This window comes from Crocodylus siamensis, chromosome 10 (genome assembly GCF_052110815.1).
Source record: "Crocodylus siamensis isolate JL-2025a chromosome 10, ASM5211081v1, whole genome shotgun sequence".
NCBI lineage: Eukaryota > Metazoa > Chordata > Crocodylia > Crocodylidae > Crocodylus > Crocodylus siamensis.
In genome coordinates, this window is record NC_143404.1 from 3,906,083 (window position 1) to 3,932,558 (window position 26,476).

Here is a 26,476-nt window from a genome sequence, read left to right on the forward strand (position 1 = left end):
ACCTCTTAAAGGGCAAGAGCTGTGATCTAGTGGATATTACTATACCTATCCTGCGGATCATAAAATAGACTGAAAGGAGTAGTGGCTTGTACAAAGACCTGATGACTCAATAACACATTTGGGATTAGAATTCAGCACTTCCTTTGCAGAAAATATGAGGATGAGACTCTTGTCCAGATGAGTTTCCATTTGAAGAAGGGTCTGTTTTACAAGTTACCAGGCACATCTACACAAGATGCTTAATTTGCAGTCGTGCATCCCAGCGCAGACAGTGCTAATACGCAGCTGTGTAGTATGATTAGGCTATTGATCAATAGATAGATTGGTAGATAGATAGAGATAAAAGGGGGTGGGGAAGAGAACAGTTTAATAAACTTTGTTCATCATTGCAAAAACCTCTTAGTTCACCACCTTATCCCTTTTTATCATTACCACAACTGTGTGGAAATAAAAAATATTCATGAAAATATTTACATTTTTACATTTGGGAGCTTTTCCCCCCTATTTTTAATTGAAATTGAATTTAACTGGACATTTTCTAAGCATCTCTATAGGTAACAACAACATAAATTCTGCACATCTCTGCCATAGTTTTTCCAAGACACTCATCTAATTTTCATTGAAGTCAGTGGAAAGAATCCTATTACACACTGACACCAAGTTATTTTTCCATTCCTAGTGTATGGTATTCCAGTATGACCCACAGGATTTCATCTAAACCCCTTTGGGTTCACTGGGAGTTATTCTTATGGACTCTGGGTCACCCCCATAGCAGATGAGAGTGGTTCTAACATTTGTCGAATACACAGTCACGCAATAAGCTGAATAAACTAGAGAAGGCATGAGTTTAAAACTGTTTTTATCCAAGTGACTTTGGGTTTGGAGCCAAACATTTCTGAGGTGACCAAGTTTCTAAAACTGGGATGACGCCAGGCATAAGCAGGACAAGGACTTTGAATCCATCAGGCGTAACGCCTAAGCATTGTGTTTTGCCTCCCCGTAATAAGTCAGCGTGTTTTACTATGGATGAGCAACCAAAAAATGACAAGGAAGGAAGGAAGCTACGTGCAGGACGAGTCACACTTCAAGACAGATCAACTGAAGCAGCAGGAATGGCTATGTTCCTACAGCATGTGACAGAGGAAAACCGTTGTCCTCCTTAATTCCTTGGTTATAGTGTCAGCAGTTTCATCCACATTTGAGAAGCAGAAGAGGCTAACTACTTACTCCAAACTTTCTCCTTTATTTACTCACTCTGAGAGACTTAACAAGCTTGAAATACTGAGAAATTCCTGCCTCGTTGGCCAAACTCAGTCAGGCCCGGCATGGTAAGAGGACCCTCCGTGCGTCGCAAGGTTGGTCATCCATTGTGAGCAACGTGCTGCTGGTCTTCCTTTTATTTATCTGTTTAGGAAGAAAAGAACAACGATTTTTTTTTTAATTAAATAATCTAGAAGCAAACCTAAAGTCGTTGCTCAAGCTGTCCTTGAGCAAATATCCCATTAGACTTTGAGACTCGATGACCTTGTCTAACGAAGGTTGTCACAGTTGGACTCCGCCGAATTGCATCACCACACAAATAAAAGGCCAGTTTCCACCACGAGAGTCCCTGAAAGACCATCTTTATTCCTCGAGCCAAATCCCCAGCGAATTGAACCCAATTTACTGCCAATGAACCCTTGCTGATTTATACCATCACCTACCTCTGTGCCTGATACAGCACTCTCCCCTCAAAAAAGGAAAAGGAATTAAAAAAAAAAAAAATGGAGAGATGAAAATCTTACAGCCCAAAAAGGGACCTTAATTTGTCTTTCCAGCAGGCCCTGGAAAAGGAGAAATCTTCCTATTTGACATGCAAGCCTTAGATGCCTGCCCACGTTGGGCTTGACTCAATGAATTTCCTTTTCCTGAATTGAATCTAACCCTTCCTCCTAGCCTGTTCCGAGCAGGCTACAACACAGCACGCCCTTGGGAAGGGGCTCCTCCGGCCTACGCCGACTGGCCCATTTCAGCTGTATTTAGAAGACCCTTTTGTTTAATTGCACTATTTCCTGATGAGGCAAGTACTCATTTTCCTCTCTGTGTCTCATACCCTGCAAATCTCATGATGCTCTGATCACCACCTCTCCTCCACTGCAACTTCAGCCGGCATTTCAGCATTTCCCTCAGTCATCCGCAAGCTGGGGATCAATACAAGTGCAAGCCAAAATCGCCTTCAGCAATCTTTCTTTTCACACTCCTGCATTGCCTTTTTCCATTACACTAGAAATAGCAGGTCCTGACCACTCTTTCTTTTCCTGCAGTTTTCTCGATCCTCAGATAAGGGAGGAGCGGCCAGGAGCAGCACCCGCAGCAGCAAAGCCTATGGTGACATTGCCCTTCCGTCCCCATCTGCAGCATCTTGCGGGACAAAAGAAAAAAAAGGCAGAAAATGTTTTTTGAGGCAACCTTTATACAGCGCAGAGGTGAAGGAAAGCCTTCCCCCCTTAGAGAAACCAAGCCAGTTTTTAGTGGAGTGAGTCTACTGCAGTTTGATTTGAGGACCACAGTCCTATTCCCCAAGGGGCTGCACTTTTAGGTCTTCTTCGCGGGGCGGTCGGCCCCACCAAAACCATGAGCCAAGCACCGACTCGCGATTGTGGCCACGCAGCCGTGCGCCACGCTGGGCCCATCTCCCCCCGGACTGGGTTAAGCGGATGCGAGAAGTAAGTTGTTTGCCGCAAGTAATTTGGCCTGCGCCGGTCATGATTGACAAGAAGGGAATGAGGAGAGAGGAGTCGAAAAAGCTGTGTTCGGTAACCTTTCCCTTTGTCAGAGATGTCAACCCAACTCCTAACAACTCACTTCAAAATGAATTTCACATCCTACTTTTGACATCTTTCCCACTGCCCCAACACTGCCAGGGGAGACAAATTCACCCTGGCAGGGATGGGGGAACGAAAGCCTTCCCAAGCGCCGGAGAGGAAAGGAGAGTTGGCACAATACACCGAGAGGCACCTGCAGCCTGAAGGACAAAGAAAAATTGTTTGGGAAGCAGCGAGACGAATCACCCCGGCAAGACCCAGAAATTCAAAGGCCCGATTTCCCTGCGAAAATTCAACAGCGCGGTTTAATGAGAAAACATCTGAAGCATTTTGCTGGTCAGGAGGTATTGTCTCACTCCTGCCTCTTAACCTAGCCTGTCCCTGATACACGATTGTGGTTTTCCCACCTAGAAGGTCATTCGGCTCTTTCATGGATGCCAGAGAGAGACTGTGGGTTGCAAAGGAAGGAGAAATCAACTGTAAAGAGAAGCCAAAATGTTTTGTTTCTTTTTCTGAAAAACAATAATCCCATCTGTCTTCTGCTTTGGGCATTATGGAGCAATAAAGAGGAAGCAAAAAGCATGCAGGTGTTTTCTACACCATCTCAGCAGTGTGCCACTGAGCACCAGAGCGGGGCACGCCACGTGCACTCCCTGGAAGCAGGCATCTTAGTCCCATGCAAGGTATATGCTGATAGCAGCGGAGCATCTTAGTACATGCCTACTGCCCTGCGAAGGGTAGCTAGTTTGGGAGGGAGTACGTGCAGCCTGGGCATGGTGTTGCTCCCTGGCTTCACCCTGAGAGAATGAAGACAAACCCACAGAGACATACAGACATCTATAACCCGGTCCCATATAGCTCACAATCAAAGCAGGGCAGACAAAGCATGGGAGGGGAAACCGAGGCACAGAATGACTTGTCCAAGGTCACATAGCAGCGTAGTGGGCTTATGAAATCCATTGGTTTATCCTTTGGAGATCAAATACTTAGGAAGGGAGAAAGTAAGTTTGCTGTGCAAAAAAACAAAAGCAAAACAAAAACCAACCAAAAAAAAGCCCAGGCAGAAAATATGACCTTGCGTTTATATTTATTTATTGATGTAGTCATAGACATTTACACACTCACGCACGATATAGAGCGATTGATCTATCTACTGGTAAAACGGCACAGCCCATAACATGTACATTAAGGCAAGATGTATTATGCGCACGACAGACAGACCGAAAGAATTATCTGTATATAATACATACCTGTATCTATCTATATATGTAGATGTGTGTGTATATCTATAGATATACGTATAGCTATATCTACAGTTATCTATAGATATAGACATAAGGTGTGTGTATGTATGCATAATTCATCTTACTGTAATGTATATATTATGGTATATACCATCTTACCATTATATATATATGTAGTGAATGTGTGTGTGTGTGTTTGTGTGTGCATAATTCATCTTACCATAATGTGCCTATTGCTGAAGCTACTGGGTCTATTTATATTAAGAAAACACAATTCTAGGCATTTACAATAGGTCCCCCTGCATTAATAAAAGCACACAGGCATAGGGGTCATACACCTGAGCAGTCCTAAATCTGCACCACCGTTAATATGGTTCAGGAAAGAGTCATAGTGAACAGATGGACTTTACACTGTGCAGTGATTATTAACAAACCCCGGCTCTGTCAAAGCAATGGGGTAATCCCCAGAGAAAACCCTGCAACCGGCATCTGGTCATTAATCTAGGGCTGTCAGCTGATCTCTGCTGTGGAGGCTGTACGTGGCGAGCGCAGCTAGGAGCTAAGCCTTAGCAGGTGAACCTGGCATTTGGAATTGCATTTACACGTGATCGGGGAGGCAGCGATGGGTTCATTTGCTCCTGGGGCTAACCCTGCTCAGCACCCAGGCTGCCGTACCAGGCACTAATGGAAGCTCCCCCGCAATCATCAGCCAGGCCTGCAACACCATAATCAGGAGGTCTCCAGGGTGGGAAAGACCATGGAAATTTCTGCATCCCAGAGCAGAAGCTATAATTGTCTCATCTTCCCCATTTCATAAAGAAAGGGGTGGAGGGGCTCATGGCAACGTTAGCCACCCCATCCTCCAGGAGTTTTTAAATCTCCAGACACATCCCTCAGTTGCAAACCTGCTTGCCAAAGGAAGGGCATCTCTCCAACCAAAGGGCCCAGCCTCCCAGCCAGCTTCATCTCTCCTTTCTGGGTAACACTTCACCTAGCTCCAAGTCATCCAAATCCATAACTCAGCCAGAGATTGAAACAGCAAAGATGGAGCATCCCACGTGATAACCTCTGGCCTCTGGTTTGGAAAGCCCATCGCAACGTTCATGAGCCAGCTGGCCATTAGGCCTGAACTCGGCGCAGCACGTCCCGAAGTGCTTTGGCGAATCAAAGCCGTAGTCATCTGGGGTCTCAAACAAGTTTCTCTTTCTTACGTGAAGGGCTCCTCAGTTTTCCTGTATAAGGATGGCATAGCACCTTGATAAACCCACAGAAGCACAGAGCTAAAAAGTAAAAGGCCCAGCCTTTATCATCCAGCCACACCACAGGCGCAGTTAAGCAATGTCAAAGTGGGTCCGATTCAGTTTTGGTGATAAAACTGATTCAGGTTGGATTCAGTTTTGGTGACAGCTGCTGGAAAACTCTGGAAAGCAAACTGTCCAACGAGACCGCTGCCTTTTCTGTCACATCAGAGTTTCGACTTTTCCTCTGCTTTAAAGAGCTGCTGCTTCCTCAATGGGCTAAGCTTTTAAGTTGGTAAAAACATGAGCTTTATCAAGCCTCAGACCACAGAAATACTCCTGCATCATTTATAGAAGAAAACCCTGGTGAAATCAGCTTCCATTAAGCCAACAAGAAGCCATCTGAACTATCTAAAATGATCATAAATAAGTGGACTTCACGGCACTGTCCATGCTGAGGGCAGTGCAAAAAAGAGCAAAAAAAAAACCAGCACGAAGAGTAGAGGATAAAAATGCTGGAACCAGTGGGATTTTGTGCCTGATTGCAGCTAGTCTTCCAGCAGTCCCTGCAAATGCTGACTTCTTGCATTCGTCATATTAATTATTTTCATTACAGCAGCACCTAATGAACCTGTGGAAAAGTAGGGCTCCTTTAGGCCCTGCACTGTCACCTATAAACTTCCAATTGGACATAAATGCCACATTTTTCACAGTGATCCCAATTAACCAGCTCAGCGAGGGTTGTCATAGCTTCATTATTGCTCAAATCTTTAGAGTATATTTGTAAAGGGTCTTCTTCAGGGCACCCACAAGCTGATTTACATCTATAGCCAGGGTATTCAACTCCAGCCCCTTCCTGACTTCCAGATTAATCCCAAGTCAGTCCTCCCCTTGCAAAGGTTCATCCAGCCAAACAGTACATTAGGCTGGCTCGGCTAAAACGTGGGCATGCCTGTAGCCCGCAGCACCCAAAGGAGTGGGAGATGCGACTCCCTAGTCTGGGTAACCAGGCGCTCATTGCCAGCTGCATCACTCGAAGCACCTTTCCCCTGGAGCATTAGCAAGATATTTGCACTGCTTTGCTTCCACGCGGCAGCAGATGAGCCTGCAGGAGCACTGCTTTCTAAACAAGCCTAGCAAAAAATGGTTCCTAGGATGCCAGTACACCACTGAGTTCACAAAAACTTGTGCTCACTATGCATCTTATTGGGTATTAGTCTATAAGGTGCATATCTACCCTCCCAAGCCAGGTTTGGCAAGCAAGCTAATGGCAACAAATTGTAGTTAGCATACCAATTTTTTCCTAGCGTTGACACATCCTCATCAGCATCCCCTCTAATCTGCACGGCGTGCACGGCCATGCAGGTGTGCTCATGCCGCGCTGCCCGGCCGTGCATACCGCACAGCTCAGAGGGAAGGCTGATCCTCACTCAGGTGTATTTAATCCATCAGCTAAAGGGATAGTCCTTTAGAGGGGTATAGGTTTGCAGCCATGTTGGTCTAAGGACATCGCCAGACAAGGTGCTTTGGGTAAATCTGATATCTTTTATTAGAGCAACTCAAATAGTTGAAAATTTCCATCTTTACAAAGCTTTTGGGTATCAATACACTTCGCCAGACTGAGGACGCATCTGCAGTTGGTGTGTGCTCTTCTTAAATGCAGCTATGTTTCTTGGTGAGCTAAACTTAGGTTTCAACTCTTCTTTTTTTCCCCCCCTTAGGATACTGATCAGCTATTGACCTCAGTATGGTCTTTGCTTTGGTCATAAAGGAAAGAATGGGAGGAAGCAGTTAATAATGACAATGTAATTAATACTGCCATCCTTGTCTCCTAGGCAGCCATTAGCAGAGACCCTGGAACTACTATTTGCGGAGCAGCTCGATTGCTTCTGCACAGAGCAACGGGAGAGTCTGACATGGAAAGACCCTACAGGTGCGTCCGCTCTGTCTCCAGGCGTTCCCCACCCAGGGACTTGGCTTCTATGCACATTGCTAAATCATACCTCTAGGCTATTATTAGTGGTATTAATTAATGCATCCTCCCTAATTATTCCTTTTTAATGCTTTTAATCGGTTTGAGACAACAAGAAGCTGACAAACAGGCACGTATCGAACTTAGCACGCCAGATCCTCCGTTTCAAGGCTGGGTTACAGCAGCTGAGGCTCTGACCCATCATTTCAAACTGAATTATGGCTGAACTGAATGCTGTGGCCAGTGTGAAAGAGGGCAAACTGGATGGGATCAGCTGTGCATGGAGGGGCCAAGCTATTGCTTCCCTTACTTCCCACATGTTTGGGCTCAGGCCTATGAATTCCTGACCTATGAAAGATAATAAAGTGAGAAGTAATAATGCATTAGTCTGCCAAGTTGTTCAGATTCAATGGCTTTCCAACTCTGTTGGATCCCCCGTTCTACCTCACATGAACTAGATTGATGCCCACAGAAACTCAGATTCATTCAGTCATCTCTGTTAGGCTCCAGTTCCCTCAACTTTTACAAGGAGATGTGGCCACATCGCCTGAACGTGGGCAGCACCACCAATTCATCGTTCAATACACAGACGGGGCTGCTCGGTAAGTCCCGTCAGCACGGCTGTCATGGCTTCCCATCGTGCTTATCCAAAACGTAATGTAGCCATTGCATCATTTCCTCCAGCGGTTGACGCCTCCCTTCTGTCATCGCTCTCCGATCACTATCCTCTGTGTATAACTGACAATTGCTTCAGTGGCTGTCACCAAAACCCCCCTTTTTTAACGTCGCAGCCAGAACCATCACTCTTTGAAGCACCTGCCATGCCACGGCACTTACCAGGCAGAGAATAAAGATAGCAGTTTCCAAGGTGAAGATACCTGAGGGGTGTGGCGATGCTGAACGAGCCAGGCTGTGGAAATCATTGATGAGGAGGAAGAAAGCCACCTGAAAATGAAAAGAGAAAGACTCCAAGATCTGTATAATCCCTTGGACTAGCCAACACTCCTCCTGCTTAGTGATGCTGCCTACAGGCTATGAACCATTGTACAGGTCAGGACTCGGAGGGCATCAGACCTTGCAGCAGGCTTGGATTCACAAATAACGACTGCTATACGCCACTCTGAAGCTCATGGAAAGCAGTGGGGATCTTCCCACGTCCTTCAGTGGCTTTGCACCAAGTTCGGCCACCTCGGTGGCTTGGCTTTCTGCTCAGACAATAAGATGCAAGATGGTGTTGCTTTTGATGCATAGGCTGCCTTTGTAGCGCTGAGCTGCAGGGGATCCCAGATCCGGCTGTTGTCGACACGCACAAACATTTCTGCTGCGCCTTTGCCTGGATGCCAAATGTGCTTCAAGCCGAGTTGCAGTGTGTGCTCGTTTGTTTAATTTTGCAAAGCCACATTTGCAAAACTTTGTTCTTCTCAGTTGCTAAAGCTCCGCTTCCTCCTTCCCTAGCGGAATTCACCATCCAGACCCGCTTAGCGGAAAAGATCAAACGGAGAAAGCTGTTGTGTGTTTCCTCCCTATTAATGGTTTACAACTCGCAGACTCTCGTTTTTTCTTTCTGCTGATCTTGTAGAAAAATATATGCCTGCCAAAGAGGTTTCTTGGAGGAGAGAAGAAAGTGTGAATAATGGATTCTGAAGGATGGTTAATTAGCAGATCAAATAACCCTGAGAACTGGGTATTTTTTTTTTTTTTTAATCATCTGCAGATATTTTGCTATTCCCACATTGCTAAATAAATTATGCGTGCCCTCCAGGTACATTTCTGCTCCTAGTTCACGTAATAAAAATAGAGGAGACTAGTGAGTTTTTATTTTAACGTAACACTTCTGAAAGGGAGGAACTGATAGCTGTGGCTAGCGTCGGGAACAGGGTGGGCAGCTTTTGCGAGAGCTGACCCAGCACCTCTGTCCCAATGCAAGGATCTCTCTCCAGCTGTTCTTACAGTTTTTCTATCCCCATCGTTTGGGGAAATCAGAAGTGTTTTCTCAAAGTCAGCAGCACTACCCATAGATCACATCCCAGAATGGCCTGGGACCAAACTCGGACACCGCGTACGTGGCTACAATCCACTGACTTCATTTAGACGCACGAAGCCAACTTATGTTTCAGCTGCGGTTGAAGCGGTTCCTGCCACTCATTTACTTATGTTACCTCTCAGGCTCAGTTAATTAACAGGAGATTCTCTGATAATTCTACAGGAATTAATTGTTATCATTACATGCCGCTGTTCTGAATGAAGCTGAATCAAGTCTCCGGTTCCCAACGTCCCTAATCGCATGAAGGCGGAGAGATTTCTTCCCTCCCCAGAGAGCAGCTTTGCTCCTCCAGAGTCGCTCCTCGCCGCCACGGCTGGTTCGCAAGCAATCCAAGAGGAACGAACGCCGAGCAGACACAGCTCGGCACGCACAACATTGAAAATAAATGCATGCATTAAAAATGGGATCCGTTTGCCGCTGCAGCTGAAGTTGTCCCTTGCTCGGCTGTCCGATTCGTGGGTGCAGGCTGGTAATCAGGCTTCCACGTGGGGGCATTCTTCACCGGGACGGTATATCGGATATTGATGATAGCACAGCCAAAAAATGTCCCGCGGCGTCGGTTTTAAGAAGCATGAGAAGAATCACGTGAACTGTCCCAGGCACAGTGATGAAACCTAAACAAAGCTTTAAACCTTGGGCCACCGATGCTTGCTTTCCTCAAAGCAGCTGCTTCACCAGGAAGACAGATGAAATTCTGCCTTTGGTAACATGAAGAAGCCACTTGCTAACAGGCTGCCAACGGATTTCAAATGCAGGTTGGCAGCCTGATGTATTTAAATTTATCCATTCCACCCACCACCACGATACCCAAGCATCTGCAAAGTCATTGGGAATAATGGATCACAGCCAAATGAAAGGCAATGTCTATATTGAGGACTGCTGGCTCAAGTGCCAGTAGCTGTCCAGTCCAGCCGTAACAACTGGGAGGTCAGTGCAGGCTGCAAAGCCTGGCTGAGCACTCAGTAAATGAACCCGGTGCTATGTTTGGACTCCTCCTAGTCCTAGCTTAGATATAGTTCAGGTTACACAGCAGTCTAACCAACACTGGAGAGTCCAAACTGCAAGCATCTCTAGCAGTGATGCGATTAACTGGTGCCCCCCACCCCCAAATAGAGCAAGAAAAATGGACTTCGGAGATGAAAACTTTCACTTCCCAACACCAACCTGCATCACTGTCAAGGGAATATTTAATGGCAGATGCACATGGCTGCAAAACTGTGGGCGCAGACATTGATGTCTGCAGCTGCACTCAGAAGCCTGCAAGTCTGATATCTGGGAAGCTAAATACTGCCTGCAGAGGCAAACCAACCCATTCATTTATGCACCCCTTTATTTGCACATCCCAAATTTCAAGGTGAGGCAGAGGCTTAGCTAAATGCAGCAGTCTTCATCTGCCAGGTAGGGAGAGATGCTGATGAATACCATGAAAGGTAGAGAGAAGTGCCATCATGGAGGTGTCTCCATCAGCTGCCCCGTTGAAAAAACAAATTGATCCTTCATTATCCACTGCAATTAACCTATGTAAATATGTGCTAATGACCACTTCTCCGGCAATTTACTTCCCTCACTCCCCGAGATCCCTGTGCGCTGCTGAGCCACAAACAACTCCCATTAAAGATGGCGTTTGTGTGGCAACCCAGAGGCACCTCCAGTTTGGAAGAGAAATCCAGGGGAGCTGGAGAGAAAGCAAAGCAATTAAACTGTCAGGCATGGTACCTTTCCCTTCTGACAGCTTCGGAAAGGTGATCTCGGCTTATTTGCTGATTCCACACACCCGGAAAAAATGCTGATGGCCGTTCTGGCCCCGTCGTTGTTAAACACCTCCTTATTGCTCTAATCTGTTCATTTTCAGGCTGGCAAGATGGGGATTGATTGCTGACACTGACCTGCCGGAGCACTGCAGCGATGAAATCAGGACGGGGGAGCATTTCTCCTGCAAACTTGGCAAGGAGACCGTGTTTGTTTGTTAGCAGAAGCGGCCAGCAAACGAGGAGATAGAGAGGAAGAGTCAGCAAAGAGGCCTCAGGGGAGCTTGGGGGATTCATCCTTCACGAGGCAGCAGGCCAGCTGGTGATCCTGGATAGGGGGAGAAGCAAAGGCTTGTCTTAGTTTCACCTCTCGATTACTGCAGAGGCCTTGGTGTCTTGGGTTGCTTATCCCGAGGATTAGAAGATTAGAAGGGATGTGCTCTGATCCCGATATCCTGGGACCTGGATGGCTTTGTGTCTTCTAAGCAAGTTCATCGAGCTGCATACGCAAATGCAGAGGCCTGCGGGGCTTAGCTTTCTTTCCCTAGAGACCTGAGCTCTTCATGCAGTCCTTGGGGTAGGCATGCAACTAGTAGCCAGCAATTCTCAACTAAGGCCCCATGTTCCCAGACATGTCGGCTACCTACATGTGAATTAATGCACTTTTCCTAATGCGCGTTAAATTGAGGATCTGCCATGTGGGGTAATAAATTAAGGTGCATTAGGCTGCCCTTATTCATAGTAGCACAAGTGCACACTTCTTAGGTGATGCTTAATGCTCAGTAGCCTAGTTTACTGCGCATTAGCATAATAGCATGGGTTTCAAGGTGCAGTAGCCTATTTTACTGCACATTAGCATAACAGCATAGGTTTTTATGCACCGCTTTAATGTGCAATAAAATAGGCTACTGAGCATTAAAGTGCATGTGTAGACGTGCCCGATGAATGTTAAGCATTGACTAGCACCCCATGTCCACCCTTCTCCTCAGCTAAGACCCTTTGAAGCCCAGCCACAGCAACATGGACTGTGCGGTGCGCACCAAATATTTCTTAGATTTCATAGACATTCAGGCTGGAAGGGACCCCGGAGGATCGTCGAGTCCAGCCCCCTGCCCCAGGGGCAGGAAGTCAGCAGGGATCATAGGATCCCAGCAAGGCAAGCATCCAAATGTGTCTTGAAGGCGTTCAAAGTGAAAATAGCTTCACTCCAGGTTGCAGCTGGGGGAATCCTGACCAAGCTCCCAGGCCCCCTTACCCCCAACACAGGACTGTCGGGGAGGTGTTTGCAGAGATGGTTTCACCCTCTTCATGTAACCCACAGCAGTGCTGTCTCTCCCAGGGGAACTGGCCTATTTGGGACCAACATTTTCATGGACTCTCAGAGGACACGGCCCCAAAATTCAGGACTGCCCTGGAAGATTTACTGCAGCTGATTATTTCACCCAGGCAGCTGGGGACAGCCTTAACCTACACTGGGGGTCAAACAGAGGTCCAGAAATCTATTAAGTATTTGGTGCGCACCGCACAGTCCATGTTGCTGTGGCTGGGCTTCAAAGGGTCTTAGCTGAGGAGAAGGGTGGACATGGGGTGCTAGTCAATGCTTAACATTCATCGGGCACGTCTACACATGCACTTTAATGCGCACTAGCCTATTTTATTGCACATTAAAGCGGTGCATAAAAACCTATGCTGTTATGCTAATGTGCAGTAAAATAGGCTACTGCACCTTGAAACCCATGCTATTATGCAAATGCGCAGTACGCCTGGGTCCTGGGTTCACCTTGGCCACTCATTGCCATGCTGAGCCCCCAGCACATTACTTACCCTCTCTCCGTCTCTGGTTCCTAGTAGGAAAATAAGAACCGCAGTCCCCAGCTTCGAAGCACCGAGACTCACCAGAGATAGGTGCCTTCACATCACATGGCATTATCTTTGATTGAATCTCATCCTTCTCTCCATGCTGGCTGCACCTTTAGCAAGACAAATTACGTTGTCGGGGTTAGAAAGAAAACTCCATTTTACCTTTTCTTCCCCCCACTCTCCCTCTCCAAGGAGACCTTTGATACAGGGAGAAGAGAGAACATGCATGAAAGCGCTTCTGCCGTGAACCTGCATGCCCACGGTCACTGCCATCCACCTTAAGAGACTCAGTCATAGCTCCATTTGGTTCTGTCCCTAGTTCCTCCACAGCTACAGCCACAGGTGTGTATACACAAATCAATCATAAATGATCTCTATTCTGTAGATAAAAATATACCAGGATCCCAACAGAGTGTAGTGTAGGCACCGCAGCAGTCCCCAGCTCCACTTGACCCCATGTGACGAAAATCAGGGCAAACGTTATCCCTAGGAGAGCTGACGAAGGTTAATTAAACCTCATCTGCTCAGCGGGGACACGGCGAATTCAGAAGCGGAGCCCCAGCAGGCCACCCAGTCCACCGAGCCCCGTCCCGACGCGAGCGTTCGCAGCTCTCGTATAAGCCTCGGGGCTCATTTGCTTGACAAGAGCAAAGCGGATAATATTACTGTAGAGCACTTGCAAAAACGATGCCCTGACTGTTATGAGAACTGACAGGCAAGTTATGTGAGCAGTTAACTGAAGGTTACTTTTGAGGGCCAAACTAGCCAGGAGATCAGGCGTCAATCAGCTCATGCATGAGAGGAATGGGAGGGAGGGAGAGAGAAACAGGACAAAGGCAGGAAGAGAGGTGGGGAGAAGGAAAGCCAGAGGCAGAGCAATGGGTGCACATGGTTTCCTGCACTCTGTGCTTGCTGGCTTAGCAGGGACGGTCCTTTTAAGCAGGTGCATTTACCACAGGGGTGCATCACGGCAGGTGCTGGCAGCACTGCTGGGTCCACAATGTGCAATGTGTAGCTAGCTCACTGCAGAAATCACCTGCCAGTCTCCTCCGCAGAAGAGGAGAGACACGCTCCTACCTGTGCTTTCATTTCCTTTCCTATTGTTCTCTCCAGCTCCCTCCCCAAGGTGCAACAAGAGAAAGGAAGAGCTGTGGGAAGAAACAAGGAAGCAGCCGCAGGCGGCACTACGGGGGCAGTTCATGCCGTGTCCAACTTGGACACATTACTAAGGCACATTGGCTCTGTCGGCAGACAGGCAGGCCTCAGGCAAAACCCTTTCACCCCCACCCCCGGCGGACACTCCCCAAGAGCTTGTCTAAGTCACGTTGCTGGCAGGTTTGCAAGGGGAAGGCTGAGCCACCCCCATACTTGCTCTGACCCCTCAGCTCTGCTGACATGCTCCAAAGCCAGAAGTCCGCTCGTGAGACAGCTCTGCATTCAATCCTAGCCCCCGTCCACGAGCTCTTGGCCTCTGTTGGGTCTGAGAACAGCTGCAGGAGACCCACTGCCGGCACGGTACAGACCAGCCTGAACTGCAGCACGCATGGGCCTCGCAGCCAGGGAGCAATCCCCATCTTGCTGGAGCAGAGACCCGCCCTGGACGCACGTCTGCACGACAGTCACTCCAGCAACAGCAGCCCGTGCATCCGAGCTGGTCCGAGCTGGGGTGCTGCTTGCTTGCTCAGCTAGCCACAGCAGCTCTGCAAGCCACTCTCACGGCGTCTTGGGAGTCTGACTCGTGCTGCGACTGTGATTTGGGTTGGCAAGGCTGTTGACTGCATCGTGCACGCCGCCTACCCCAGGCCCAGCGGGGAGCTCCCTAATAACATGCATCCTCTCGCAGAGAGGAAATCCTCCCCACCGCAGCCTGCAATCTCCCCCAGCAGGACGGGCGCTTCTGTACTGTGCCAGGCGCGCTCTCCGGGCAAACCTCTTGCTGCAACGCGCACGCTCCCCGGGCGCCGCTCGGGAACTGCAACAGGTGTCTTTTGGAGCAAAGCTATTTTCTGTGACAGCATGCATGCTCTCTCAGCACAGGGCTCTCTCCTTTCTTCTCAACATCACTGGCAGCTGTCTAGATGCAGAGTCCCAGCCACAGCTAGAGAGGGAGATTGCTTGGGATGAGGCTGTTTGCATGGGCTTGTGTGTAGATCCCAGCAGCTTAGAGCGAAGCGGCACCAGCAGGCTTCAAAGTAGCTGTTCCTGGATTGCGCCATCACCAACAGCAGCGGTGTTGCAGTGGCTTCCTGTGAACTTGGACCTGGTTTGGGGAAGGAGCCCTCAGATACTGCCTGCTGTACCACTCCCCTGCGGACAGGAGCCCTTGAAACTCGGCCGGAGGCCAAAACACCACGCACCCTTGTGAGCAAATCCAGCATCTCTTGGGCTCCCACAAAGCTGGCATCTGACCCCCACACCCTGTGAAGACCTTGCCAAGAAGATCTCCCCTCCATGCAGGGCATGGAGATTAACATCTCAGAGACATCATCCCAGCTGGCAGCAAGCACGTCTCACGGGTGAAGACAGTATTTGAGGGAAAGTCTGTGGCTGTTTCTCATGCCCATGAGACGCTCAGCAGAGAGCCAGCCCAGAGCGCTGCCAGCTCTTTAGCCCTCTCCATCTCAGGGATTTCATCCTGCCAGAGCTGCAGCTGGGGCTGGGGAAGTGCGGCGAGAGCCTTCAGGCGGGGAGATTGAAACGCATGGTTATTTATTTTCAGATGGGTTCAATTCTGCACCTGTCATCCTTGACAAGCTTCCCCTTCTGCAAGTGTAATAAATACTCACGGGGCTGGACTGGGGCTGCCTGGGTCCCTTGGGGCTTGGATGGGAACACTGCAGTGGCAGCTTGGGGTTTTTTTTTTCCTTCCCCCATTTCTCCTTTCCCTCCTCCCCCACTCCCATTTCTGATTTCCAGCTCCCCTGGCAAGAAGGTCGCGGCGTTCTGCGCGCTTGCGGGGCGTGCCCTATCTTGATGGATAGGGGGCGGCTTGACGCAGACAAGTACTAAACCTGAGAGAGCGCACCCGTTGATTTTCCGATCACATCCCAAACGGGCTGTCAGCTTCCAAAGGCACTGGGATTTATGGCGCTGAAATATAGCAGCAGCACCAACGCGTGAGGAGCCTGCCGAGTTGCACGCACCAAATAAAAATGCAGGACCGTGCCGAGATACGAAATACGTCTTAATTACTTTCCATTTTAGCACACCGAGTTTTATTTTTACAAGTGTAGGTGGCAGCGGTGTGCAATTAGCTCTAGCTTCCATGCTGCTTCCTTCATCAAGGTCTGCTTGGCTGCTTCATCCGGGCACGGGCTCTCTCTGCTAAGCAGAGGACACTGGCGCAGAGAGGAAGGCAACCTTCATCAGCGCCGCACCGTTTACCCCGCACTTAAGCACATTAAGAGTCCCTCCCCTGCACATCTCTCCATGCAAGCTTTGAGAGGGGACATTATTATAATGATTTTTGGAAGGGGGTCAAGCAGGCTCCTTTAATGGATTCCTCACCAACCTTTCCAGTCCATATATTTCAATAATGGCCCCGCAGTGCAATCGCATTTGCTGTATGCGGTATAATTCCCCAGGATGTCTCTGCCTTTAAGAGTTAATCTCTCCCTGTCTCCTGTTCTCTTCCTTGCTTTCCCCACTCTCTCTCTCATGCAAGCATGGCAACAGCTACCGACTGTTGTGCCAGTATTTGTTCTTTGCCAAACAGTTGCTCATCACAGTTATGGGACTTGAAGACTGAGGTGTGAATTTGAGTTTACCCCCAGCGCAAAAACTATCCAGATCCTTCCCCCACCGGCAGCATTGCTGGTTGGCTCAAGACCGGCAGGGAACGCTGCAGGCTGGCAAAGCGACCACACAAAGTCGCCCAAACACACAACCCTTCTGGAAACCATCGACACCACCTTAAGCTCAGCTCAGCCTTCAGCCTAAGTTTGCCAGGAGCCCTCTGGGCTGCACCTGATTTACCTATAATGTTGCATAAACATTTTAACCCTAATGAAGCACACCTGCACTTCCGGCTGCAGCCTGGTGCAGAATATAGTGGCAACCAACTCTGGTTCACCAGCAATTAAACCCCACAGCAGAAGGGGCCTGTCCACCCCTTGCACTTGCAACAGGGGGAAACCCATCATCACTCACGTGACTCAAGACATCGGTTGCGTTGTTGTGCTCTTGAGTACTAATAGCCCTTTAAACCCAATTCCCAAGATAGTCGTTGTTGGTTCGACCCAATGCTTCAACCATAACACAAGGGGACTCTTACTATTGACTTCAGATGGCTGGCTTGGGTCCCCTTCATACAAAACACCTGCCTGGTGTGAGGCCTCTCTCAACTCTCTCCTTGCCCAAAAGCCTGCCCTGCCATGGAGGTAGCTACTGGCTAAACTGGGAAGGTTTTGCTATCTCTAGGTTATTCCAAAGTCCAGGCCAACGCAATGGAGAGAGGGCAGGTCTCTACGCTATTCCAGCCCCATTCATGTCCTGATGTGTCTATCAACTGCTGTTGGATTATGCCCCTGGGTAGTAACACAAGAGCTATGAAGCTGGCCAGAAGGGCCAGGCCTAGACGCAACTGGAATGACTCATCCTGTAGCAGAGTTTATTTTTAACAAAGCCGATGCATTTTTGCATCACGGGAGCCCCTCCTCCCCTCCCACATCCTATTTTATAACCAGTGGATGGTTTAGCTTCTTTTTGCTGCTTTCCTGCTTTCTACATTTCCACCAAATAGGCCATTTTAAAGCAACTATACTCACACACACACATACCTCCTTTCCTACTTATCCTCAACTTGGGCATCAGGTTTCAGATGCTCCAAGATCACTTTGGCTGAGTTATGAATGCCCTGGTGTTACCTTGCATGGTACAACCTTATGCAACACACAGGCTTCTTGAGTTGGCATCCCGTACCCGCCTGGTAGGACTGCTCTCCAGGTCTAAAGCTAGCAACATTTCATGTGTGGGGGATACGAGGTAGAGGGCTAGATAGAAAAGGAGATGATGCTTTCCCCAGCACTGACCAGTACAGGCCATGATCTCCAATGTTTCCTGCACTTTGCCAGCAGCCTCCTCTTCCCTTCTCATATATAACATGATTTGCTGATACATTTTGATGGGCCACATCCAAGAACACAGTGAGTCATGGAGGAGACTGGGAGCTCTTTCTTCTCCAGCACAGCATTTCCACAAGTTAGGGTGAATCATTTGGATTGTATTGATGAAAATTAATTTCTTCCTGAGGCTAATAAAGGAGAAAAAAAAAAAGGCTTGAGAACTCCACTGGGAAAGGGGAAGTGAGGCTTGAACAGACTCCATAAAATCTGGCTCTGTTTTACGTTTTTATTTCAAATTAGCATACAACAGAGAGAGAGCACCTTACCTAGACTGGTGACATGCAGCCCCTGGCATGCACACAGATTCCCCAAAGCAGACCACCTCTCAGAGCCAGATTTCTGCTCCTGAATGCTTCGGAGACCTGGCCCCAAAGTTGTTTTGGAAATCAGATTCCTGACATCTCTGCACCTTGGTTTTTGCCTACAAGAAAAAAAATCCACTTAGCAGGAGCACTGCAGATCAGTACCGCAGTTTGCAGACCACGCACAAGAAATGTAGTTCACTGCAAATACAATGTGTTAACATAAGATAGTTCAGCAGAGACCCATAAACTTTCATATCATCTCCTACCTGATTCCCACTTTGTCACCTTTGGCTTCAGTTTGGAATGCCTACCCCTCGCATTGATTTGGCAAATAGCAAACGAGGTCAGGATGACTAATAATAATAAAATGGTAACAACAGAAAGGTAACTGGGATAGTGCTGTTTCTGTAGCCCTCATTTGCATTCACTTGGACCACCTGGCTAATGGCTTCTGTTAACAAAGAAATGGGAAATGGTTTAAATGCAGAGGGATCTGTAGTATCCCCGGTACAGAAAAGATGTGGACATGTTGAAGAGGGTCCAGCAGAGAGCAGTGAAAATGGTTGTGGGGCTGGGGGACAAGATTTGCGAAGAGAAGATGTGGGACTTGGGCTGATTTAGTCTGGAGAAGAGAAGACCGAGGGGGATTGAATAGCAGCCCTCACCTCCCTGCAGGGGGGCTGCAAAGAGGACGGAGCTGGGCTGGTCTCAGTGGGGGCAGGTGACAGGACAAGGAGCAATGGGCTCAAGCTGCAGCAAGGGAAGTTGAGGTTGGATATTAGGAAAAAGTCTCTCACTTTGAGGGTGGTGAAGCACTGGAAAGAGGGTTACCCAGAGAGGTGGTGGAGACTCCATCCTTGGAGGTTTTTAAGCCCCAGGGAGATAAAGTCTTGCCTGGGGTGATGTAGTTGGAGCTGTCCCTGCTTTGAGCAAGGGGATGGACTAGATGTGACCCCTGAGGTCCCTTCCACCCTCCTTTTCTGTGACTTTTATGGTTACAACGATCCCTTTTGCAGAAAACAAAAGAGCTTTGTTCTTATCCTTTCAATGTTGTCTGAACAAATACTATTAAGGGAAAGCAACTAATGCAAAAAGGAATAAGGAATAGAAGAAGTTTTAACCCATCCTGTAACACACCAGGGAAGAACAGAAATGTCTGACTTCTTTGAAACCTTAAATCCCCATTTGTCCAAGAAGCAGGGAGCTTTTGGTCTGTTCATACTTGGACATGTTGCAACACAGCCTGGATTGCAAGATGAAGCTATTACCACTTACCTGTGATGCCACAAACACAGTGAATTTTGAAAATACCAACAACAAAAAAAGGAAGAGAAAAGTGTCTGATATGCACCCCCTTCAGCTTCCTTAACCTTCCAACCCTCCCCAGTTTTGGCCAGCAGAAAGTTGACAACTTGCAATGGAAATCCTAGTAACATTGCTTTTCTTTTCCCAGAGATAAATATCATGTAAATTCTCCAAATTACTTAGTAACTAAGAAAGATACGGTTGGTAAATACCTTGTCACTACATAATACAGTAATTACATAGTCTGCATACAGGTAGTAATTATATCAACTGCAGATTACTTACTGATTATACTTAGAAGTAATTACCATGTCACCTGCTCACTCTAGGTTATAGCAGAAATAATCCTATATTCAATTTAGGGAAAATGTCTCTCTCCTCCAAAGACACCCTGTACCCTGCAGTACACAAGGCAAGAGGGGGCTTGGGTGAGTTGGAAAGTGGATTCACCTGCACAGCCTGTGGGAAGAGCTTATGCTGTTGCCCAGGTCCTCCATGGCTCCACATTTCCCTCTGAAGCCTAGAGATGGCCCAAACTCACCAACACAAATATGAACTTCATGAAGGCCAAGGAAATTTTACAAGATTTTAAAGGGCGTGCTTGTAAAGGAAGCAAGGAGTAACTAGGAAGAGAGACTCAGACACCAAAACCCACAGGACACAGGAAGACCACACACAAGTTATAGCAACTACTTTCCATTCCCTTGGGACTAATGAGACCTGGGACATCTCTGCTTCCTCCCTTCAGACACCTACTCCCCACAATCTCCTTACAACAAGGCCGTTTTTTTTCTGCAGCCTTAGAGAAGTAAGGACCTTAAAACGACAGCCCAACCCAAATCCTACCTTCCCTCAAAGGCGACTTTCAGAGACTTAGCTTCTCCTGAGCACGGCTCTCGGAGCTGTCCCCCAAGCACTCCAGATGGAAGAGCCCTTTAAAGTCAGCAAATTTTGGTAGGCTTCAAAGCCTCCTAGCCAAACAAGACCCACAGACAGCTGAAAACCAGACTCATCAGAGCAAACAGTTCTGGCATGGTCCCTTAAGACCTCCGAAGTAGAAGCTGTTAGGTGAGCGTTTCAACCTAGGATCTCCTCCTGCCTGCCAGAGACATTCCTGATGGTCCCTCTAGTAAGAAACACTGAAACCAGGCAATCGTACATAAAACATCATCCTATAGCCGGGCCAAGATGCAGGATGAACGGGTACTGATGGGGCATTGCAGTCTTAGACTCTCCTTCAGTTGCCAGCTCTTTGAGGCATGACCTCTTTTTTCCCCTGGGTTTGGAAAGGACCAAGCATGGTGGGATCCTGGTCTAGAGCCAGGGAAGGGGCTGCAGGCTGGTGGGGTGCAGTATCTGGGAATAAGATGGGCAAGTGGACTCAGTGAGACCCCCTGATCTTGGGGTGGTGACAGCATGGAGCTGGGGCCCGGGGCAGAGCTGTGATCCACTGCCCACATGCCCCTGCAACAGGCATGGGATCCATGGGCAGGGGCGTGCAGGAAGCAGATCACGGATCAGCCCCAGCCCCATGCTATCACCCCAGCCCTGGCCTCACAGACTGCCTGAATGGAGACCAGCCAGGACCCACGTGGGCAAGGTGGGTGGTCAGGTGGGGAGCTGCACTAAGACACTAAGATGTGGGGGGATGTGGGTGCACTAGAAGGGTGCAATAGGCTACAAGCTGACCTTGACAGGTTGCAACGGTGGGCGGATGAGAATAGGATGGGGTTTAACACTGATAAGTGCAAGGTGTTGCACATGGGGAGGAAGAACCGGCACCACACTTACAGGTTGGGGAACTCCCCTCTTGCCAGCACGGAGACGGAAAAGGATCTTGGAGTCGTCATTGACTCCACGATGAACATGGGCCGGCAGTGTGGGGAGGCAGTCAAGAAGGCCAACCGTACCCTGTCATGCATCCACAGATGCATCTCGAGCAGGTCCAGGGAGGTGATCCTCCCCCTCTATGCGGCACTGGTCAGGCCGCAGCTGGAGTACTGCGTCCAGCTCTGGGCGCCACACTTCAAGAGGGACGTGGACAATATGGAAAGAGTTCAGAGGAGGGCCACTCGTATGATCAGGGGTCAGCAGGGCAGGCCTTATGAGGAGAGGCTACGGGACCTGAACCTGTTTAGCCTCCACAAGAGAAGGTTAAGGGGGGACCTTGTGGCCTGCTACAAACTGGTCAGGGGGGATCAGCAGGTATTGGGGGAGTCCCTGTTCCCCCGTGCGCTGCCAGGAGTGACCAGGAATAACGGTCACAAACTGGCGGAGGGTAAGTTTAGATTAGATATTAGGAGGCGCTACTTCACAGTCAGGGCGGCTAGGGCCTGGAACCGGCTTCCAGGGGAAGTGGTGCAGGCTCCTAGCCTGGGGATTTTTAAAAGGAAGTTAGATGAGCACCTTGCCGGGGTCATTTGACCCCGGTGCTCTTTCCTGCCAAGGCAGGGGGTCGGACTAGATGATCTACCTAGGTCCCTTCCGACTCTAGCTACTATGAAACTATGAAACTATGCATCTGGGGCTAGGGCTGGGATCTTGGGATGTGACAGCTTGGGGCCGGGGCACAGACATGATTTGCACCCCGCCTGCCCCTGCCCGTGGAACCAGCGCCGTTCCAGGGGCATGCAGGCATCTGAGCTGCAGTGGCTCCTGCCCAAAACTGAGTTTTATGCAGCTCTTGATCTTGAGGTCCAAAAACAAAAAGAAAGAAACCAGATTGGATACATCAACTACCAGATTTTTTCTTCTATGTTACAAGTCAGAGACAATTTCTATCCCTCAGAAAGAAGACTAATGCATCAGTATTTACTTCACTGCTCACTTGTAATCCAATGTGACCACACAGTGGACACTAGCGACATTATCATCAACCCTAAAAGACTATGGTGGGAAGAGAACTGGAAGGGAAAAGCCATTCCTAGACGATGCCAGCTCTGACAAACTGATGGCTTGGGACATGATGTTTCGCCCTTTGTGTCCAATGCCGTCTCCCCTATTAACATCTTATCTGTGTGCCAGGGAAAGAATGCAAGCCTTGGCAAATGGTCAGGAGTCAGCTTTCTTGGCGCACAGTGCCCTACCGATGAAGGAGTTCAAGAGCAAAGAGGAGCTTGGACAGAGTTAGAGGAGGGGGGAAATGGCTGAAGAGGGGGAAGGAGGCAGGCAGGGTGAAGGCCGGGATGACCTATAGCATGGTCTAGCACTTGGATGCCAGATGTTGAGACTGAATCCCAGTTTGGCCACAGACTTGCTACAGTTTTCTTTGTGTCTCCCTTTTGCAGACCAGGATGGCAAATACTTATCTCACTCCATGACATGGGGGTAGGAAGTATGAACAGCATTGAATCAACACCTTGAGAGCATGAGTAAAAGCTCTCCTGAAAGCCCTGGATATTACCATGTAACCCTTTGCTTGCAGCTGTCGTCCCTTAGAACAAAAAATCTACACTGATCGTGGCTGTTGTAGGGGTAGGTAACACCATGGCTCAGTGCATAGGCACTGACTTTTATTTTTGCTGAGGGGGATGGGAGGAACCTAAAATGAAGGGCATGTGGAAGGTTTTACACATTCAGGTGACAGCCCTTTTCACACGTGGGGCTAGGACCCTTGGGCCCCCACATAGATTTCATAGACATCAGGGCTGGAAGGGACCTCGGGAGATCATCGAGTCCAGCCCCCTGCCCAAAGGGCAGGAAGTCAGCTGGGGTCATAGGATCCCAGCGAGAGAAGCATCCAATTTGCTCTTGAAGGTGTTCAGTGTAGGTGCTTGAACCACCTCTGCTGGCAGACTGCTCCAGACCTTGGGGGCTCGGACAGGAAAGAAATTCTTCCTTATGTCCAGCCTGAAACGGTCTTGCAGGAGTTTGTGACCGTTCGACCTCGTCATCCCTTGGGGCGCTCTGGTGAACAGACGTTCCCCCAGGTCCTGGTGGTCACCCCTGAGAAACTTATAGGTGGCCATCAGATCACCCCTGAGCCTACGCTTTTCCAGGCTAAAGAGTCCCATGTCTCTCAGCCTGTCGTCGTAAGATCTGTTTTCATACTCAGCACCTCTGTCTCAGTACACTCTAGAGGCTACCATTTGTCTGATTCATGAATAAAGTGAATTGCTTCCTTTAGATCTACTTAGATCCTCATAAGATTCAATGCAGCCTGCTCACAGGTCTCTGCAAAGCAGGTGGCTTGGACCCAATTGACTTTGGTGCAAGTGCTGGCATTTCAGCACTGGAACAAAAGAAGATGCTGCTGCTCCTGACTTGAGGGACACTGGTAGATGAGAGAGGAAGACTGTGCTGACCATCACGTTGATGAGACAGATGCATGAGGTTCAGCCCTGGGCTGCAAGTACTGTGTTTTTTAATGAGCTGCAAATAATGAACAGACAAGGAAGAAAGGTTTCTAGTGAAACAGCAGCTCCTGGATTTCCGGGGGTGCTGCCCGCCAGGTCTGGGCTGTGTTCACCGACCTGCACAGCTTCTGAGACAGCATCAAGGAACGTGACACCTTCCTCATGGTGGGCTCCGGACTACAACTTCAGCACATGGACAATCCCTCGCAGTCGAGGATAACGGTCTTCCGTCTGTGGTCTGAAGACGGTGGACGAGGGTTGACAGCTGGGGCACATGTTTCCATGCAGGGTGGTTGGCTTTGGGTTCTTGGTTCAAAACTGTGACAACCAGGATGATGGAAATCAGGATCGATTGGCTGTATTAACTGCCCTGCAGGGAAATAACGTGCAATTCCTACTCGGCTTCCAGCTGCTTTCAGCTAGTATCAGAAGCCCTTCCACAGATCAAGTGTCACAGTAGTAGAAAGCTCATGGGGATGGAGAGGAGAAGCTATGGATCTGGAGAAAGGAGAAAAGCAGAGCAGGATCAGAATGATGAGCACCATTCATTACCATGCGCTGGGAGTGGCAGCAAATTTGCCTTTTGTCGCATTTACATGGCCTTGCATTGCTTCCTAGGGGTACCACATAGGGTGGTAGAGTCAACTACAAATGCCACTCAAGAGTCCAGCTCAGTGTGAAGAGTAGTGCCCTCCCCACCCCATATCAATGACTGACCCACTCCCATGAGACATAACTTCAGTATCAAATAAAATGTACGAGATTAATGAGCACTACCAAATGAGCAAGTCCTTGAACACCGGCATCATTCCAGCAAACATACAAAGAAGAAATGCACCCCCCCCCACCACCACCAGTCTCTTCTGGTTATTAACAGCACAGAAAATATTAATGTTGCATAACAGTGTGATTAATTCCCAAATCTCAGTCCACATTATGAATCAAGGGGAAATGACAGATCCAACAAGCCCTGGCTCATCCAGACACACTCCTACCTCTTGGAGGCAGGCGGGCGAGATGTCAGGGTCAGTTCCTTCAAGCGAACACAGATCCTGTACACTCCAGCATGCTCAGAGCAAAGCTTTAAAAAATAACTCAACATACCTTTAAAATCTATATAATAGTTGCATATTTGCCTAGAGATACCTGGGAAAGGAAACAGAGTGAGCTTTTCATCCTCCTTCCCATGCCAGGACACTGTTTCACCCCAGCCACAGCAAATCAGCTTCCTGGGGGAGGAAGAACCCAAAGCAGAAACCAAAAGCCCAGCTCTCCCCCTCACCCATTTCATTTCCAACCCATTCCACATCACTGGAAAAACATCAACCTAAAGGCCCAATTCACTGGGAAAAAAACAAGCCCAATGATCCCTCCTACTGCTCTCAGCTTCCCTGAAACGAGGATCTCCTCCAAGCAACTTCACCGCAAGGCCCAGCCCCTTCCCTGCTGGAGTCCAGGACCAGGCCGGGTGCTGGAAGGATCTCTGCCTCCCCCCAGCCTGGGGAAGATAGCAGTAGAGTCCAGAGCCGCTCCCCTGGTACATCAGTGCTTCTTGCTAAGCTACTGCTTCCATTCCTCTTGGATGGGGCTTTCCTACACTATATCCCGAAACTGGAGAAAAAGAAGGGGAGTCTCCTGTGACCGAGGACTACTTGAGATACCTGTAGTCTTTGGGGGAAGAGGCACAGGGTTGGCAGCACCGCACATCTCCCGACCACTCTCCACCAGGACTCCCCACACCATCAGTGGTGCATCCCCTATGTGGGGCTTACATAGCCCAAAGTGCTGTAAAGTGGTTCCCCAAAGCCAGAGTTAGATACCACCTTGGGTGAGCTGCCCAGTGCCATGCAAGTGGGGCTAGAATTGAATTTGTTCCTGGTTCCCAAACCCAGTCCTCATTCCTTTAGCATTTTGGTTCTTCAGCAGGTATTTCATCAAGAGGAACAACCGGCTGGTTTTCTCCACCCACCTTTCTGCCTTGCGCTGGTGAGACCCAATGCTGCGAGACATGGCGGCAAGGAGGATCTGGCCTCACCTTGCAGACTCCACTCTGTTGCAAATGCAGAAAATCCAGCTCTCCAGTGCAAGGGCAGTGCATACTCTTGCTAAGAGCACTGCTGCTGTCCATGTTGCTACGAGACCCTCCACCTACCCGAGCATTTCTAATGCAACATCAGCATCATCCACAGTGAGATCCACCTCCTTTACAGCAGACTTAGCTTAGCTTTGTCCTGCCTTTGAATATTCCCTCTCCCTTCTCCTTCCTTGCTAATTCTTCTCTGTGTCAGTTCAAGATATACGTGGCCCAGCCGCAACAATTTCCCTGCATAGCGCGGCCGTCTCGGGGAGAAGTTTTAGAATAACAGCAAAAGACAAGGATGTCCCCAAGGGGGAAAGACGAGAAGCCTGAAGCTTTCCATTAAAGTAATCTGCAGCTTCTGTGTGCAATGCCTGGACTTTGCACTTCAGGTTAAGTGT

General features: G+C 48.8%; 1 long non-coding RNA gene across 1 annotated transcript; it reads right to left on the minus strand.

Annotated features, from left to right (window-relative positions):
• Positions 1-839: 839 nt before the first annotated feature.
• LOC149856112 (uncharacterized) lies at positions 840-8,491 on the minus strand. Its single transcript, XR_016438321.1, has 3 exons — positions 8,333-8,491; positions 8,096-8,203; positions 840-1,404 (listed from the first exon to the last, which is right to left on the minus strand). It is a non-coding gene; the product is annotated as an uncharacterized LOC149856112 (long non-coding RNA).
• Between the last annotated feature and the right edge of the window lie 17,985 nt (positions 8,492-26,476).